Source organism: Bison bison, unplaced genomic scaffold, assembly GCF_000754665.1.
Source record: "Bison bison bison isolate TAMUID 2011002044 unplaced genomic scaffold, Bison_UMD1.0 scf7180017864295, whole genome shotgun sequence".
In the NCBI taxonomy this organism is placed as follows: Eukaryota; Metazoa; Chordata; class Mammalia; order Artiodactyla; family Bovidae; genus Bison; species Bison bison.
Genome location: NW_011494867.1, coordinates 747,574 through 766,277, shown reverse-complemented (window position 1 = coordinate 766,277; position 18,704 = coordinate 747,574). Strand labels below are relative to the sequence as shown.

Sequence of the window (18,704 nt, the reverse complement as noted above, 5' to 3'; positions counted from 1 at the left end):
GTGGAATTGCATCACCTCCACTAGCTTTGTTCGTAGTGATGCTTCCTAAGGCCCACTTGACTTCATATTCCAGGATGTCTGGCTCTAGGTGAGTGATCACACCATCGTGATTATCTGGGTCATGAAGATCTCTTTTGTATAGTCCTTCTGTGTATTCTTGCCACCTCTTAATATCTTCTGCTTCTGTTAGGTTCATACCATTTCTGTTCTTTATTGTGTCCATCTTTGCATGAAATGTTCCCTTGTTATCTTTAACTTTCTTCAAATGATTTCTAGTCTTTCCCATTCTATTATTTTCCTCTATTTATTTGCACTGATCAAGGAGGAAGGCTTTCTCATCTCTCCTTGCTGTTCTTCGGAATTCTGCATTCAAATGGGTATATCTTTAATTTTCTCTTTTGCCTTTATCTTCTCTTATTTTTTCAGCTGTTAGTAAGGCCTCCTCAGACAACCATTTTGCCTTTTGTGTTTCTTTTTCCTGGAGATGGTCTTGATCACTGCTTCCTGTACAATGTCACAAAGCTCCATCCATAGTTCTTCAGGCACTTTGTCTATTATATCTAATCCCTTGAGTCTATTTATCACTTCCACTGCATAATCGTAAGGGATTTGATTTAGGTCATGCCTGAATGGTCTAGTGGTTTCCTCTACTTTCTTCAATATAAGTCTGAATTTGGTAATAAGGAGCTCATGATCTGAGCCACAGTCAGCTCCTGGTCTTGTTTTTGCTGACTGTATAGAGCTTCTCCATCTTTGGCTGCAAAGAATATAATCAATATGATTTCGGTATTCATCTAGTGATGTCCATGTGTAGAGTCTTCTCTTGTGTTGTTGGAAGAGGGTGTTTACTATAACCAGTTTGTTCTCTTGTCAAACTCTGTTAGCCTTTGGCCTGCTTTGTTTTGTACTCCAAGGACAAATTTGCCTGATACTCCAGGTATCTCTTGACGTCTTACTTTTGCATTCCAGTCCCCTATAATGAAAAGGACATCTTTTTTGAATGTTAGTTCTAGAAGGTCTTGTAGGTCTTCATAGAACCATTCAACTTCAGCTTCTTCAGCGTTCCTGGTCGGGACATAGACTTGGATTACCGTGATATTGAATGGTTTGCCTTGGAAACGAACAGAGATCATTCTGTCATTTTGGACAGTATGAGCAGTGAGCAGTGGCTGCACAGCGCTGGAGTGGTGAGCGGCTGAGAGGAGATACCCCACGTCTAAGGTAAGGAGCAGCAGCTGCGTTTTGCTGAAGCAGCTGTAAAGAGATATCCCACGTCCAAGCTAAGAGAAACCCCAGTAAGATGGTAGGTGCTGAGAGAGGGCATCAGAGGGCAGACAGACTGAAACCACAGTCACAGAAAACTAACCAATCTGATCACTCAGACCACAGCCTTGTCTAACTCGGTGAAACTAAGCCATGCTGCATAGGGCCACCCAAGACGGATGGGTCATGGTGGAGAGGTCTGACAGAATGTGGTCCACTGGAGAAGGGAATGGCAAACCACTTCAGTATTTTTGCCCGGAGAACCCCATGAACAGTGTGAAAAGGCAAAAAGATAGGACACAGAAAGATGAACTCCCCAGGTCAGTAGGTGCCCAACATGCTACTGGAGATCAGTGGAGAAATAACTCCAGAAAGAATGAAGGGATGGAGCCAAAGCAAAAAGAATACCCAGCTGTGGATGTGACTGGTGATAGAAGCAAGGTCCGATGCTGTAAAGAGCAATATTGCATAGGAACCTGGAATGTCAGGTCCATGAATCAAGGCAAATTGAAAGTGGTCAAACAGGATGGCAAGAGTGAACGTCTATATTCTAGGAATCAGCTAACTAAAATGGACTGGAATGGGTGAATTTAACTCAGATGACCATTATATCTACTACTGTGGTTCTACTCACAGAAGTTAAATAAGTGCCTTCTAGGAGATTTTTAAAACTATCAAATAGTCTCAGAGGGAGGAAAGCAAGGATGTGGAGTGTGAGGGAAAATCATAAGGAGATCTTTCTTACATGGCAAAGCTCAGTTAAAAGGTAATGATGAGGTCCCATAAGAAACACTACACAGCTGAATTTAATTTATTGAATAGCATACTCTATTCTGCTTTATATTGGATTATAAAGATTTGATCCCTGTTGTCAGGAGGATAGGAATTTATTCTAACTCCACCATCAAGCTTGTCACCTGGAAAGAGAAATTTTTGTAGAGAGGGCTTTATAGAAGTTGAAAGTTCAGAAGGCTGGGTGGGTTAGTCACTAAGTTGTGTCCGACTCTTGTGACCTCATGGACTGTACCCTGCCAGGCTCTTCTGTCCATGGGATTCTCTAGGTAAGCTTACTGGAATGGGTTGCCATTTCCTTCTCCAAAGGATCTTCCCAACCCAGGAATCAAACCCCAGTCTCCTGCGTTGCAGGCAGACTCTTTACCAACTGAGCTATGAGGGAAACCCTAGAGAGGGCTTTATAGGTTTTGTAAGTTCAGAGGGCAAGGGTCATTTAAAAAGCACTATCCACAGAGATAAACAAAGCTAACAGGAGGCCCAAGGGAATTCCAGAAACTCAGACCTAAAGAACATGGATAGGAATTATTAGAACTTTGTACAGCTTCTTAAATTTAGAGAGAGTCTCTGGTGTGGGATGAATTGTGTACCTCCATCTCTTACCCCAAAATATTTTTAAGTCTGAACCTTATTATTTGTGAATGTGATTTTAATTTGGAAATAAGGTTTCTGTAAAGAAAGCTGAGTGCCAAAGAATTGATGCTTTTGAACTGTGCTGCTGGAGAAGACTCTTGAGAGTCCCTTGGACTGCAAGGAGATCCAACCAGTCCGTCCATCCAAAATCAGTCCTGAATATTCATTGGCAGGACTGATGCTGAAGCTGAAACTCCAATACTTTGGCCACCTGATGCGAAGAACTGACTCCTTGGAAAAGACCCTGATGCTGGGAAAGATTGAAGGCAGGAGGAGAAGGGGATGACAGAGGATGAGATGGTTGGATGGCATCACTGGCCCAATGGACATGAGTTTGAGCAAGCTCTGGGAGCTTGCCTAGGAAGCCTGGTGTGCTGCAGTCCATGGGGTAGCAAAGAGCTGGACACAACTGAGCGACTGAACTGAGCTGAAGGTTTCTGCAGATTTTATCCAAGGTAAGATGGGATCATACTGGATTAGGGTGGGTCCTAACCCAGTGTCTGGTGTCTTTATAAGAGAAAGAAGGAGGTTTGAATACAGAGACACTGGGAACACATACACACTGAGGCAAGATTCTGGAAGCAGGGATTGGAATTATGCAGCTGCAACCAAAGAACACAGAGGATTGTGGGCAACCACTAGAAACTAAGAAGAGGGAAAGAGGGAGCCTTCTCTCAACTCTTTAGAGGGAGCAAGGGCCATGTTCTTACCTTGATTTCAGACTTCTAGTGTCCAGAATTAAGAGAGGATAAATTTCTGTTGCTTTAAACCTCCGGGTCTGTATGATAACTTGTCTCTGCTGTCCTCATACATTCTGCATCTTCATTACTTTCCCTGGGCACTACCTAGTTCCCTACTGCAGTTAGCAGGAAAATGCTATAAAATGAAAATGAAAACTAGGCTCACTTGGTGGGACATGAATTAAAAGAAAAACAGTGGGTAGGCAATGTTTCTTGTTTTTGCACAGTGGAGGAAAAGATAACCTTCACTGATAATATGCCCTCTCCCACAAGCATATAAAAGTTCCCCAGGGTCCAGGAGCAGTTTAGGTGCTGGAAGAAAAAAAGAGCAGTAAGCCTGTAGGCTGATCAGTGTGTATCTCCTATATTGATAATATATATCCTATGCTGAGAGTAAGGAGATACAGGTCTCAGTAATCAAGAGGCTGAGTGTTAGAGTCATACAGCCTCAAGATAATGGGGTCTTGGAGTCCTTAAGAGTCAAATGGTTAGAAATCAGACCCCTGCAGTTGACCCTTCTTTATTTAATATAATTATTAATATATTAGCCTGTAAAAATATATTGACTTGATACTTACCATCATATTATTTCTCATTTTTTTCCTTTCTTGCTCTCTCTTAGATTGATTTTTTAAATAATTTAATTTCCCTCTGCTCTATACCCTTGATTTATCAAATCTATTATTAACTTACATTTTAGCTCATGTTCTCATATTTTGCTGTTTGTATTTTAGTTTTCTAGGTATTTAAAATCCTGTACGATTTATCATTATTGTAGATCTACCTTTTTTGGGTGACTTTTCATTCCTTCCTGGGTCTCCTAGTTTCCGTTGGTAGAATCATTGTCCTTCTGCCTGAAGAATGCCCTTCAGTATTTATTTGAATATGAATTTGTTGAGGGCAGATTCTCACAATTTTTCATATATTTGAAAAAGTCTATTTCATCTTCATTGATGAAGGGTAGTTTTGTCAGTTATGGATGGTTAGTTCAATGTTCCCATTCCTTTGAGGATGTAATTCCATTACCTTCTGATCCCTACAGTTTTTCCTTGGAAGTTAGGTATCAGACTTAAAAAGGAACTTACCTCTTTGATTGCTGTCAAGATTATCCATTTTTTTATTTTAAGTAGTTTTAAAATGATATGCCTAGGCTTATATATTTTTTCTAATGCATACTGTTTATCCTTTTGTAGGGTTGAATCATAGCTTGATATATCCCACCAGTTTTGTAAAATTCTTGATCAATATCTTCTCAGATACAGCTTCTTCCCCATTCTTGCCTTTTACCCCAATAAGTTCCCTTGTCCTGTTTAGAGTCATTTTCTATCTCCTCTCTGCTAATCTTTGGCAACCACTAATGTGCTTTTACTTTATAGATTTGTTTTGACTTTCTCTGCTGCTGCTGCTGCTAAGTCGCTTCAGTCATGTCCGACTCTGTGTGACCCCATAGACGGCAGCCCACCAGGCTCCCCCGTCCCTGGGATTCTCCAGGCAAGAACACTGGAGTGGGTTGCCATTTCCTTCTCCAGTGCATGAAAGTGAAAAGTGAAAGTGAAGACGCTCAGTTGTGTCTGACTCGTCGAGACCCCATGGACTGCAGCGTACCAGGCTCCTCCGTCCATGGGATTTTCCAGGCAAGAGTACTGGAGTGGGTTGCCATTGCCTTCTAGAGTTACACTATTACAATCATTGATCATATATTGAACTATACTTTTGATCAACTGCTTCAAGTCTAGTCATCATTTCCGTTGAAAGCTCAGTCATATACTTGGTAATATAAGAAATAATAATCTTGTGAACAAGCAGGATACAAATGGTATAGTTAATAACATTAGTGGAATTAAAAGTAAATATTTTAGCCATGAGCCTCCCACACCAGTTTTTCTTTAAAGATTGTCAAGACTAGGGAATGGGTCACTTAGAGCAAATTTTTTATGTGGTTCAAATGTGTTACATGAAAGGATTTATCAGGTACAAAAATACAGCATTCAGTTTGAATTATAGCACAGATATCTCCCTGAGATGCTGTAAGGTGTCAAGGGTCTTGCAGTTGTGTAGCACTGCCTTTCTCATCATTGAGATCTCAGAATTCAATAGGCTAATAGCCCAGTTACTATCATTTAAAGCTTATGAAAGTTGTCAAGGTCAATTACACCCTCCAGCCCCATTGAAGGCGTGTACACACACACACACAAGCTGCTAAATGGTCATACCAGTAGAATACAGATCTTTGACCCACTGGGATCATACCAATGGTAGATTGGTTGGGGTTATCTATAATTTGTTAACATGTATGACCTTAAATTATGGGAATCCCAGGCTACACCTTTGTATCATCCCTGTAGATGTCAAGGCCATAAATTAGTGCCACAAATCCACTGAGTTCCATACCAATTACTCTCTCTAAGGGTAATAACTGGCATAGTTCATAAAGCACCCAGCCTTGTCTCAATTACCAGGTTGATCATTTTTAGTATGATTTAACCGTTCCCAACATGGAGGAGCCTTTAAACTTAAATGACCATAGCCTGGTGTTAACCATGTAGATCCTCCCCATAATTGTAGGAGTTTTCCTTTTAATAGATGAGAAGTTAATTTCTTACTGAGACTTAGCTCATCACTCTGATTGAGTTTAAATGACCCTAAGAGAAAACTTAAATCTATGGCCGGCCTCAGAGCAGGTATTTTTAATTGGCCAGGTGAGAGGATCCCATCTAGAATTATTATGGATAGAAAGAACAGGATTGAACACTCATCTAAAACAAATTTCCTAGCGGGTATCCAATCAGAGCCCTCAAGAACAGAAATCCACCAAGGTAACCCAGAAGTAATAGGCACAGGAAATTGGCCACAATCCAACAATTGGATTGAGTTTTAAACTAGCATAGAACCATGTCCATGTTTGACTTTCTCTAATGTCATATAAATAAATGAAGTTATACATAATGTACTGTTTTGTATCTAGTTTGTTTCTCAGTTATGTTTTTGACATTAACTCCTATTTTAGTGTATGTCAATATTATGGTATTATTTATCTGTATGTATTTATATGTATATAATTTGCCTATCCATTCATATTTTGATTGACATTTGGGTTGTTTCTAGTTTGAAGCTATTATGAATAAAGCTGCTTTGAATGTCAGTGTGTAATCTTTAGGTTAAGTACCTGGGAAGTAGAATTACAGGATCACACAGTAATTGTTCAATTTTATAAGAAACTGTCAAACTGTTTTCCAGAATATTTGTGTGATTTTAGGTTCCCTTCAGAAATGTATAAGAGTTGCAATTCTCCATATCCTTGCCAACACTTGGAAATGTTAATCATTTAACTTTTAGCTATTCTGGTGGGTGTTTGTATCCCTTTGTGGTTTTAATTTGTACTTTACTGATATCCAGTGACACTGGCCACATTTTCATGTGTTCATTAGGTACTCGGATCTCTTTCGTGATGTGTCTACCTAAATCTTTTGCCAATTTAAAAACTGGCTTGTCTTCTTTTTATTGAGAATTTGAAGCTTCCTTATATTCTATATAGAAGTACTTGGTTAATAACATACGTTCAGAATATCTTCTGGTCTGAGACTTGCACTTTCTTTTTTTTTTAAATTTGTTTGACTGCACTGGGTCTTAGCTGTGGCATGCAGGGTCCTTGATCTTTGTTGCGGCATGCCGAGTCTTAGTTGTGACCTGTGCGATCTAGTTCCCTGACCAGGGACTGAACCCAGGCCCCCTGCATTGGGAACGCAGAGTCTTAGCCACTGGACCAACCAGGAAAGGTCCCTGCACTTTCATTTTTTAACGATGTCTTTTCTAGAGAAATTTTTAGTTTTGACAATGTTCAGTTTGTTGTTCATTTTCTAAGTCACGTCTCACTCTTTGCGACCTCATGGACTGCAGCACACCAGGCATAGCTGTGCTTTACTGTTTTCCAGAGTTTGCACAGATTCATGTCCATTGAGTCTGTAGTGCTATCCAACCATCTCATCCTCTGCTACCCTCTTCTTTGGCTTTCAGTCTTGCCCAGCATCAGGGTCTTTTCCAATGAGTTGGCTTTTCGAATCACATGGCCAAAGTATTGGAGCTTCAGCATCAGTCCTTCTAATGAATATTCAGGGTTTATTTCTTTCAGGGTTGACTGGTTTGATCTCCTTGCAGTCCAAGGGACTCTCTTGAGTCTTCTCTAGCACCACAGTTTGAAAGCATCAATTCTTTAGTGGTCAGCCTTCTTTATGGTCTAACTCTCACATCCATACTTCACTACAAGAAAAACCATAGCTTTGACTATATGGACCTTTGTTGGCAAAGTGATGTCTCTGCTTTTTAGTACACTGTCTGGGTTTGTCATAGCTTTCCTTCCAAGGAGCAAGTGTCTTTTAATTGGGTATCCATATGGAAAAAAAGTGAATCTTAATTTTCCTTTCACACAAAAATGAACATAAAGTATATTAGAGATCTAAATGGAAAAGCTGAAAAAGCTGAAACTGTGTATTCCAGAAAGAAAATCTCTGTGACTGAGGTAGAGAAAGATTGTTTAGATTGAACACAAAATGCATGAGTCATAAGATTAACATTGGTGTTCAGTTTGTTCATTTTTAATTTGACTCATGCATCCTATCTAAGCATTCTTTGTCTACCTCAGAGTCACAGAGGTTTTCTTTCTGGAATATATAGCTTCAGCTTTTACATTTAAATCTCTGATCTGTTTTGTGTTCGTTCTTGTGTGAGTGGTGGGATAAGATTCATTTTTTTCCCTATAGAGATCCAGTTCTTCTAGGACCATTTTTACCTTTCCTAAGGAAGGAGTACCACCTTTTGAACAATCCTTCTGTGGTAACAATTACAATCTGTCAAAAAGATGAAAGTTTAACTGCTTGAATACAAGGGGAACAAGCAAAACAGGCAGAAACTGGATGGGTTTCTGTTTGGAAAAGGAGAATGGCACTGCATGAATGTCCTATGTTTATCACATTTTTTACCCCAGTGTGCAGGCCAAGATAAAACTTGAAAAGGATATTGACAGACTTTCAGATTGAACAGCCAGAGGGCAGAATTTGGGGTAACCTCAGCAGCTGGAGGGTTTCCCAGGTGGCGCTAGTGGTAAAGAACCTGCCTGCCAGTGCGAGAGACATAAGGGACACGAGTTTGATCCTTGGGTCGGGAAGATCCCCTGGAGGAGGGAATGGCAACCCACTCCAGTATTCTTGCCTGGAGATTCGCATGGACAGAGGAGCCCGGCAGGTTACAGTCCATGTGGTCACAAAGAGTCAGACATGACTGAAGCCACTTGGCACACATGCCGCACAGCAGCTGGAAAGTTAGTAGGGAAATGACAGACTCACAAAGGGGAGCTCTAAATTTTGTTTATAAACTTACCACATCATCACTTGACTCGTGAACTGGGCTTGCATGAGACAGTTTTCAAGCAGTCCAGATAAATCTAAAAGGTCTGAACAGAGATTTCAGCGGTTGCCCACACAGGAAAAGCACTTTGGTGTTTTTACCTCAGTCAAGTTAACTGCCTGTTGCAATAAAAATATCAGTATTCATCAGAAAACCACAGAATAATTCAGAATCTCTTATAAGTCATTCATAATGTCCAAAATATAGTAAAAAAAAATCAAAATATACAAAGAAACAAGAAAATGTTATCTTTGTCCAAGAGAAAAGGCAGTCAATGGAATCTGACTTCAACATGATTGAGAAGTTGAATTAGAACACAAGAACTTTAAAGCAACATTATAGATATGCTCAGTAATACGAGGGGACATTTATTGTAATAAATTAAGAGATAAGATCTCACCAAAAAGTACAGGTAGAGCTGTTTTTAAAAATTACTGCTGCTGCTGCTAAGGCGCTTCAGTCGTGTCTGACTGTGCGACCCCACAGATGGCAGCCCACCAGGCTTCCCCGTCCCTGGGATTCTCCAGGCAAGAACACTGGAGTGGGTTGCCATTTCCTTCTCCAATGCATGAAAGTGAAAAGTGAAAGTGAAGTTTCTCAGTCGTGTCCGACTCTTCGAGACCCCATGGACTGCAGCCTACCAGGCTCCTCCATCCATGGGATTTTCCAGCCAAGAATACTGGAGTGGGGTGCCATCGCCTTCTCCGTTTAAAAAGTACTGGTGGTGGGTAATTCTGAGTTGAAAAAAACAGTACTCACCGCCCCAACCCCCTCCAATCAATGGATGGTCTTCAAAGCAGATTGGCTTTTTGTTCTATTTTGGTACTCTTATGCTGATTTATATGTCTGTCCATTATGCTGTTACCACACACTGCTTTGAAGTTAGGTATGATAACTCTTTAAGTCTGTATGTAATACTTAGTACCTAGTAGTGTCACTCTTCCAGCTTTGTGTATTCCTCTAAGACATCTTTGTGATTGTTGGCCCTTTCCTATATAAATTTTTAATCAACTTGTCAGTTTCTGCAAGAAGTTTGCTGAAAACCTGTTTGGGATCACACTGAATCTATGTTAGACCAATAAGCTGACAAATTGTCTCATAAGAAATACAACTTTTTTCAATCATGTGGTACCTCTTTTTTTTTCCTTTTGCATTTTCTTTAAATTCAGTCGTGTTTTTGTAGTTTTCCTTGTATAGATATCACACAAATTTTGTTAAATTTGTCCCAGAGTAGTTCATATTTCTTGATAATACTGGAAATTTTGTTTTTCTTTCAATTTTTGCTGGTTAGTAGTATTTAGGAATGTCAGTGATTTTTATATATTAACTTAAAATTCTGACTAAATTGCTAAAATTGACTGTTTACATTTATAAAAATTTATCAGTGATATTTTACTTCTTTCTTTCTAATATATATACCTTTTGCCTATCTACCTGTTATCGTTTTTTGCATCATCCAGGACCTCCAGTATGATTTTTAATAGAAGTAAAAGTACATTTTGGCCTTATTCCTAATCTTGGGGATAAAATGTTTAGTCTGTCTCCATTTAGTATTATGAAATCTACAGCTTTTCATAATTGTCCTTCAGGTTGAGGAAATTCTCTTTTAGTCCCTATTTTGCTCAGAGTTTTCATCAGTAACAGGTGTTAAATTATGCCCAGTGGTTTTCTGTATCAGCTGAAATAGTCCTATGAGTTTCTACTTTATCCCACTAATATGGAGAATTACGCTCATTTTTTTAAATTAAAATTTTAAAACTTTGTATTGGAGTATAGCCAGTTAACAATGTTGTGATTGTTTCAGGTGAATGGAGAGGACTCAGCCATACATGTACAAGTATCTGTTCTCCCTGACTCCCCTCCCTTCCAGGCTGCCACATAACATTGAGCAGAGTTCCATCTGCTATACAGTAGGTCCTTGTTGGTTATCCGTTTTAAATATAGCTGTGTACATGTCCATCCCAAACTCCCTAACTATCGCTTCCCCCATCCTTCCCCCCATCCCCCACCCCTGCAGCCATAAGGTCGTTCTCTAAGTCTGTGAGTCTGTTTTGTAAAAACGTTCATTTGTTTTCATTTTTTAGATTCCACATGTAAGGGATGTCATATGATACTTCTCCTTCTCTGTCTGACATCCTTCACTCAGTATGACAATCTCTAGGCCCATCCATGTTGCTGCAGATGGCCCTAATTCATTCTTTTTAATGGCCGAGTAATGTTCCATTGTATATATGTCCTACATCTTTGTCCTTTCCTCTGTCAGTGGACATTCAGGTTGCTTCCATGTCTTGGCTATTGTAAACAGTGCTGCAATGAACATTGGGGTGCATTTATCCTTTTGGGTCATGTTTTTCTCTGGATATATGCCCAGGAGTGGGATTGCCGGGTCATATGGTAGCTCTATTTTTAGTTTTTAAGGCATCTCCACACTGTTATCCATAGTGGTTGTACCAGTTTACATTCCTACTGACAGTGCAGGAGGATTCCCTTCTTTCCACACCCTCTCCAGCATTTATTGTTTGTGGATTTTTTTAAAAAAAATGATGGCCATTTTGACTGGTGTGAGGTGATATCTCATTGCAGTTTTGAGTTGCATTTCTCAAATAATTAGTGGTATCGGACATCTTTTCATGTGCCTTTGGCTATCTGTATGTCATCTTTGGAGAAATGTCTGTTTAGGTCTTCTGCCAATTAAAAAAAATTATTTATTTTTACTTGAAGGATAGTTGCTTTACAATCCTGTATTGGTTTCTGCCAAACATCAACATGAATCAGCTATCGGTGTACACACATCCCCTCCCTTTTGAACCTCCCTCCTACCTCCCTTCCCATCCCACCCCTCTAGGTTGTCACAGAGCTCCAGTTTGAGTTCTCTGAATCATACAACAAACTCCCGTTGGCTGTCTGTTTTACACAGGGCAGTGCATGTTTCCATGTTGCTCTCTCCATACGTCCCACCCTCTCTTCCCTCCCGCACCATCAGTTTGTTTTCTATGTCTGCATCTCCACTGCTGCCCCACAAATAGGTTCATCAGTATTGTCTTTCTAGATTCCATATATATGCATTAACATACAATATTTATTTTTCTCTTTCTGACTTACTTCACTCCATGTGATAGGCTCTGTGTTCATCTACCTCGTTAGAACTGACTCACACGCGTTCCATTTTATGACTGAGTAATATTCCACTGTATATATGTACCACAGCTTCTTTATCCATTCATCTGTAGATGGACATCTGGGTTGCTTCCATGTCCTAACAATTGTAAATAGTGCTGCAATGAACACTGGGTACATAGCAAATGAAACAACTGACAAAGGATTAATTTCTAAAGTATGCAAGCAGCTCATTCAACTCAATACCAGAAAAACAAAACAACCATCACAAAGTGGGCGAAAGACCTAAACAGACATTTTTCCAAAGAAGACATGCAGATGGCTAGTAAACACATGAAAAGATGTTCAACATATCACCTTACACTGGTCAGAATGGCTGTCAGCAAAAATATCTACAAACAAACGCTGGAGAGGGTGTGGACTAAAGAGAACCCTCTTGCTCTGTTGCTGGGAATGTAAATTGATACAGTCACTATGGAAGACAGTATGGAGATTCCTTAAAAAACTAGGAATAAAACTACCATATGACCCAGGAATCCCACTACTAGGTATATATCCTGAGGAAACCAAAACTGAAAAAGACACATGTACCCCAATGTTCTGCCCATTTTTTGAGAGGGTTGTTTGTTTTGATGATGTTAAGCTTCATGAACTGTTTATAGATTTTAGAGACTAAAGCCTTGTCAGTCACATCATTTGCAAATATTTTCTCCCAATCTGAGGGTTGTCTTTTTGTTTTGTTTATTGTTTTCTTTGCTGTGCAAAAGCTTTTGAGTTTAGTTAGGTTATATTTGTCTATTTTTGTTTTTATTTCCATTATTCTGGGAGAGGGATTGAAAAAGGCATTGCTACAATTTACATCAGAGCTCTTCCTATGTTCTCCTCTAGGAGTTTTATAGTGTCCTGTCTCATGACCACAAGGAGGGTTCGTGCCAAGGGGCAGCTCCCGGGACTGTTGCTGCTGGTGCCGCCATCCCCACAGTGAGTGACTGCCAACCCATGCCTGCGCAGGAGACCCTCTAACACTAGCAGGTAGGTCTGCTTCAGTCTCTTGTGGGGTCCCTGCTCCTTTCCCCTGGGTCCAGAGGATTTGGTGTGCGCCCTCCAGGAGTGGAGACTCTTTCCCCCAGTCCTGTAAAGTCCTGCAGTCAAGTTCCGCTGCCCTTCAAAGTCAGGTTCCCTGGGGATTCCTAGTCCCTTTGCCGGACTCCAGGCTGGGAAGCCTGATGTGGGGCTCAGCACCCTCACTGCACTGGGAGGATTGTGATATCATTGTGCTCCAGTTTGTGGATTGCCCATCTGGTGGGTGGAGAATTACATTGATTTTTACCTGTGGAACCTACTTTGCATAGCTGGAATAAACTTCTTCATCATGATGTGTTATTATTACAATAATTATTTTTATGTTGCTGATATCCTAATCAGATGTCCTAATGTTTTGATAAGAATGTTAGCATCTAATTTTCTTTCCCCCTGTAGTGGCTTTGTATGATTTTGGTGGTGTTGGTGTCATACAGTGAAGTGGAAAATGTTTCTTTCTCTTTATTTAAAAAAAAAAAAAAAAGCCTGTGAAGAGTTAGTGCTGTTTCTTCCTTAACTGTTTGGTAACATTACCTGAGTGGAACACGCACAGTTCCCATGTGCCCCGTGTGCCCACGTGTGCGCAGCCTCAGCCGCTGTCAGCATCCTGCACCCAGAGTGCATTTGTTATGATTGATGACCCTGCACTGATACATCTTTATCACCCAGAATCCGTAGTTTACAGTTTGTGTTCACACTTGGCGTTTTACATTTCATGGGTTTTGACAAGGATAGTGACATGCCTTCACCATTTTAGTACCATAGAGAAGAGTTTCGCTGCCCCAAATCCTCTGTGCTCTGCAGATTCATCCCTCCCACCCCACCCCCAACCTCTGCAACTTCTGATCTGTTTCTTGTCTGCATAGTTTTGCCCCTGCAGAATATCATATGGTTGAAAGCATTTAGTATGCAGCCTTTTCATATTGGTTTCTTTCACTTAGTAATATGCACTTAAGGTTTCAACGTATCTTTTCATAGCTGACAGCTCATTTCCTTTTAGCCTTGAATAGTATCTCATTGTACTGTACAATAGTATTTCATGTCCCATAATTCATCTTTCCACCTGCTGAAGGGTATCTTGCTTGCTTCTAAGTTTTGGCACTTATGAATCAAGCTGCTGTAAGCATGCATTGGAGGTTTTTGTTTGGATGTGTTTTCAGTTCTTTTGGTTTTAATATTCAATACCAAGGAGCACAATTGCTGGGTTTTATAGTAAGTGTATTTTAGTTTTGTAAAAAGAGATAAAATGGCCAAAATATCTTCCAAAGTTGCTGTACCTTTTTGCATTTCTACCAGCCATGAATGAAAGCTCCTGTTGCTCCACGTCCACACCTGCCTTTGTCGTGATCAGTGTTTTGGATTTCTGGCGTTCTTACAGGTGTGTACTGACTTCTAATTGTGATTCCCTAATGCATTAAGATGTTGAACATCTTTTCATACGCTTTTTGCCATCTGTATATCTTCTTTGGTGAAATACCTGTTCAGATATTTTGCCTGTCTGTTAATGGGTTTCGTTTTGTTGAGTTTTAAGGGTTATGTTCAACTGCCTGTGGTTTTGATAGATAGTTTTGGGGGAAAATACTTTTCGTACTAGTGAGCTCTGAGTAAGTTCACATAATGACTGCCTTTTATGTGAAATCTTTCATGTCCAATAATGACCTTTTTCTGGGAACTCCCAGAACTGCTAGACTTGATTGTGGCCATTGTTTTCAGGCTCCTGTGGATCGGGTGGTGGGCAGATGGACATTTGTTGTTGTTTAGACGCTAACTCGTGTTTGACTTTTTTGCGAACCCATGGACGGCGTTGGGTTTACCAGGCATTGGCAGGAGGATTCTTTACCTCTGAGCCGCCTGGGAAGTCCAGGCAGATGGGCATGGAGCAAATTAAAAGGTCACAAAACTCATTGTTCTTACTGAGATGAGGCTTTTTTTCTCAAATAATCATTTCCAAGATTGCTGCAAGTCTTTGGTTAATTTCTAGCATTTTGAGGGAAAAAAGTTGATTTTGACTTTTTTTTTGACTAGTGTTCTCATTGCTTTTATGGAGGGAAGCTTTTCAGAGCTCTTTACTCTGACATTTTCAGTGATGTTCACTGTTCTTTTGTAAACAGTAGCATAAACTTTGTAAGTTAGTGCTGTGAGACCTGGAATAAATTTCTTTCCTGTAGCACAGGACAACAGGAGCTCAGTTAAATGACCAGGGAAGGTAATATGCTATATGCATATCATATTAGTTTATATTTTATAGGTGCTGGATCTAGATGAGCCAGATTTTACTCTAAGCAATATGTGGTTAAATTTCATCACCATATAACATGTTATGGTTTATGTCCTTTAAAATGAAATGAGGAATTACTATTTAAATGATAGTCTAATATCCTCTTCCACCTGAAACCTTTTGTCATCTGGAATGTCTCTTGATAGAAAAGATATGTTCTTATTTATTTTTCCACCTGAATATTTTATAAATAGTGTCATATTTAAGCTTACTATCAGCTTTTCATTTGATTCCTGAATGTGTAGCAGGAACTTCTTTATTACTCGATTTTTCCCTCTTTAGTTGTGGGTATATATGGAGTATTATGGGGAGAGAAGAATGGAGGATTGATTTGTGAATGATAGGTTGACTTTGCCAGACAAATCATGTGTAGGTCAAGTTGTTTGAAGGTGAGCTGCTATTGCTCTGGAAAAATTTCTTTATATTTTTATATTTTATTGAGTTTAATTATACATGCAGGGCAAATGAAAAATGTCATGCAGTTGGTTTCGTGGTGTTTCATTCAATGGGATGGGAGTTTTATAAGTTCCCTCACTGAAAATATTGAGAAGGCTTTCTACTATCTCTGAATTTTACACAAAACTATAGTGTAGCTAGTCATTTAAAATTCTAGATTTGTTTTGCCCTGCTGTATCTGATTGAGTTATATTTGAGATCTAAAAGTAAGATGATTTGCTTTTGTTTGAGGATATATTGTGAGGTCTAAAATATTTCATAGTTGTAGTTAAATTTCCTAAGCTTATAGTATCTGGATTGGGAAATGGGAGGTGTATTGAAATTTGAATCGTATTCTTTCATCTGATGTTATTCTTGTTATACTACTAGCCAATATTTTAGTAAGTGGGACTTAATAAAATGTAGACCGATCAACTTTTTCAAAGGATAAACTACTATATGAGACATACTTTTAAAAAAAATCATGTATGTTTGATGCAGATCAAGTACTTAGTAAATTTGTAGCTCTAGGACAAGTGGCAGGAAAACAGAATTTCCATATTGTGTGTGTTGGTTGCTGGTGGCTTCATTTAGAAGGCATAAGGAGAAAGAAGAGCTCAGACAGGACTGTCATTTTTCAAAGAAGAGGCATGAAAGGAAATTTAAAGGGACAATAGTGTTGGGAGGTGTAATTCTTTTTAATCCTAATTTCCAGCAAATAAAATTTGTAAAGGCTTTGAGAGGTAAAGCCCGGTTAAAACTCAATCTTTTAGAAAGGATCAAGTAAAAAACATGACCTTCACAACCAATTCATGAAACCTCGGAGTGAAGTTTCACTTTTGGTATGGTATCTATTCAATTTCTTTTAATTAAACAGAATGTTTTATGAAAAAGTTTCTGCCTCTGATCCATGATTGACTTAATATTACCGTAATTAGGAAGAGAGATGGAAGTCAAAGGTAAGGAAAAAAGCCATAGCAAACCTAAGAATGTTTAGAAAAGAACTGTGGGTGTGGGTGTTAGACTCAGGACCTGATTACAAAATAGATAAGAAGCCAAACTGTTCTTTGAGAGAACTACATATTTTAGTTTATTAGGTGGTGCAGTGGTAAAGAATTTACCTGCCAAGGCAGGAGGCATGAGAGACACGGGTTCAATCCTTAGGTCTGGAAGATCCCCTAGAGTAGGAGACGCCAACCCACTCCAGTATTCTTGCCTGGAAAACTCCATGGACAGGAGCCTGGCAGGCTACAGTCCAGTTCAGTTCAGTTCAGTCACTCAGTCGTGTCTGACTCTTTACGACCCCATGGACTGCAGCACTCCAGGCGTCCCGGTCCACCACCTACTCCTGGAGCTTGCTCAAACTCATGTCCATCGTGTTGGTGATGCCATCCAACTATATTATCCTCCATCGTCCCCTTCTCCTGCCTTCAGTCTTTCCCAGCATCAGGGTCTTTTCCAAGGAGTCAGTTCTTCGCATCAGGTGGTCAAAGTATTGGAGTTTCAGCTTCAGCATCAGTCCTTCCAATGAATATTCAGGACTGATTTCCTTTAGGATTGACTGGTTTGGTCTCCTTGCAGTCCAAGGGACTCTCAAGAGTCTTCTCCAACACCACAGTTCAAAAGCATCAGTTCTTTGGTGCTCAGCTTTCTCTATAGTCCAACTCTCACATCCATACACGACCACTGAAAAAACCATAGCTTTGACTAGGCGGCCCTTTGTCAGCAAAGTAATGTCTCTGCTTTTTAATATGCTGTCTAGGTTTGTCATAGCTTTTTTTCCAAGGAGCAAAAAGCATCTTTTAATTTCAAGGTTGCAGTCACCATCTGCAGTGATTTTGGAGCCCAAGAAAATAAAGTCTGTCACTGTTTCCATTCTTTCCCCATCTATTTGCCATGAAGTAATGGGGCTGGATGCCATGATCTTAGTTTTTTGAATGTTGAGTTTTAAGCCAACTTTTTCACACTCCTCTTTCACTTTGCATCAAGAGGCTCTTTAGTTCCTCTTTCGTTTCTGCTGTAAGGGTGGTATCATCTGCATATCTGAGGTTATTGATATATCTCCCAGCAATCTTGATTCCAGCTTGTGCTTCATCCAGCCCCGCATTTCGCATGGTGTACTCTACATATAAGTTAAATAAGCAGGGTGACAATATACAGCCTTGACATATTTCTGTCCCAATTTGGAGCCAGTCTGTTGTTCCATGTCCAGTTCTAACTGTTGCTTCCTGACTTGCATACAGATTTCTCAGGAGGCAGGTAAGGTGGTCTGGTGTTCCCATCTCTTTCAGAATTTTCCACAGTTTGTTGTGATCCACACAGTCAAAGGCTTTGGTATAGTCAATAAAGCAGAAATAGATGTTTTTCTGGAACTCTTTTGCTTTTTCAATGATCCAACGGATGTTGGCAATGTGATCTCTGGTTCCTCTGCCTTTTCTAAATCCAGCTTGAACATCTGGAAGTTCTTAGTTCATGTATTGCTGAAGCCTGGCTTGGAGAATTTTGAGCATTACTTTGCTAGCATGTGAGATGAGTGCAACTGTGTGGTAGTTTGAGTGTTCTCTGGCATTGCCTTTCTTTGGGATTGGAATGAAAACTGACCTTTCCAGTCCTGTGGCCACTGCTGTTTTCCAAATTTGCTGGCATATTGAGTGCAGCACTTTAACAACATCATCTTTTAGGATTTGAAATAGCTCAACTGGAATTCCATCACCTCCACTAGCTTTGTTCGTAGTGATGCTTCCTAAGGCCCACTTGACTTGGGACTCCAGGATATCTGGCTCTAGGTGAGGGATCACACCATCATGGTTATCTGGGTCTTGAAGATCTTTTTTGTACAGTTCTTCTGTGTATTCTTGCCACCTCTTCTTAATATCTTCTGCTTCTGTTAGGTCCATACCGTTTCTGTCCTTTATTGAGCCCATCTTTGCATGAAATATTCCCTTGATATCTCTAATTTTCTTGAA

At 39.8% G+C, this 18,704-nt stretch overlaps 1 long non-coding RNA gene across 2 annotated transcripts in view; it reads left to right on the top strand.

Moving 5' to 3' along the window:
• LOC104996456 overlaps positions 1–18,704 on the top strand; it is an 82,935-nt gene that overhangs the window by 5,952 nt on the left and 58,279 nt on the right. For both annotated transcript variants that reach the window (XR_826192.1, XR_826193.1), the window contains exons 2-3: positions 12,834–12,977; positions 14,322–14,403. This is a non-coding gene — a long non-coding RNA (uncharacterized LOC104996456). The remainder of the gene's footprint in view (positions 1–12,833; positions 12,978–14,321; positions 14,404–18,704) is intronic.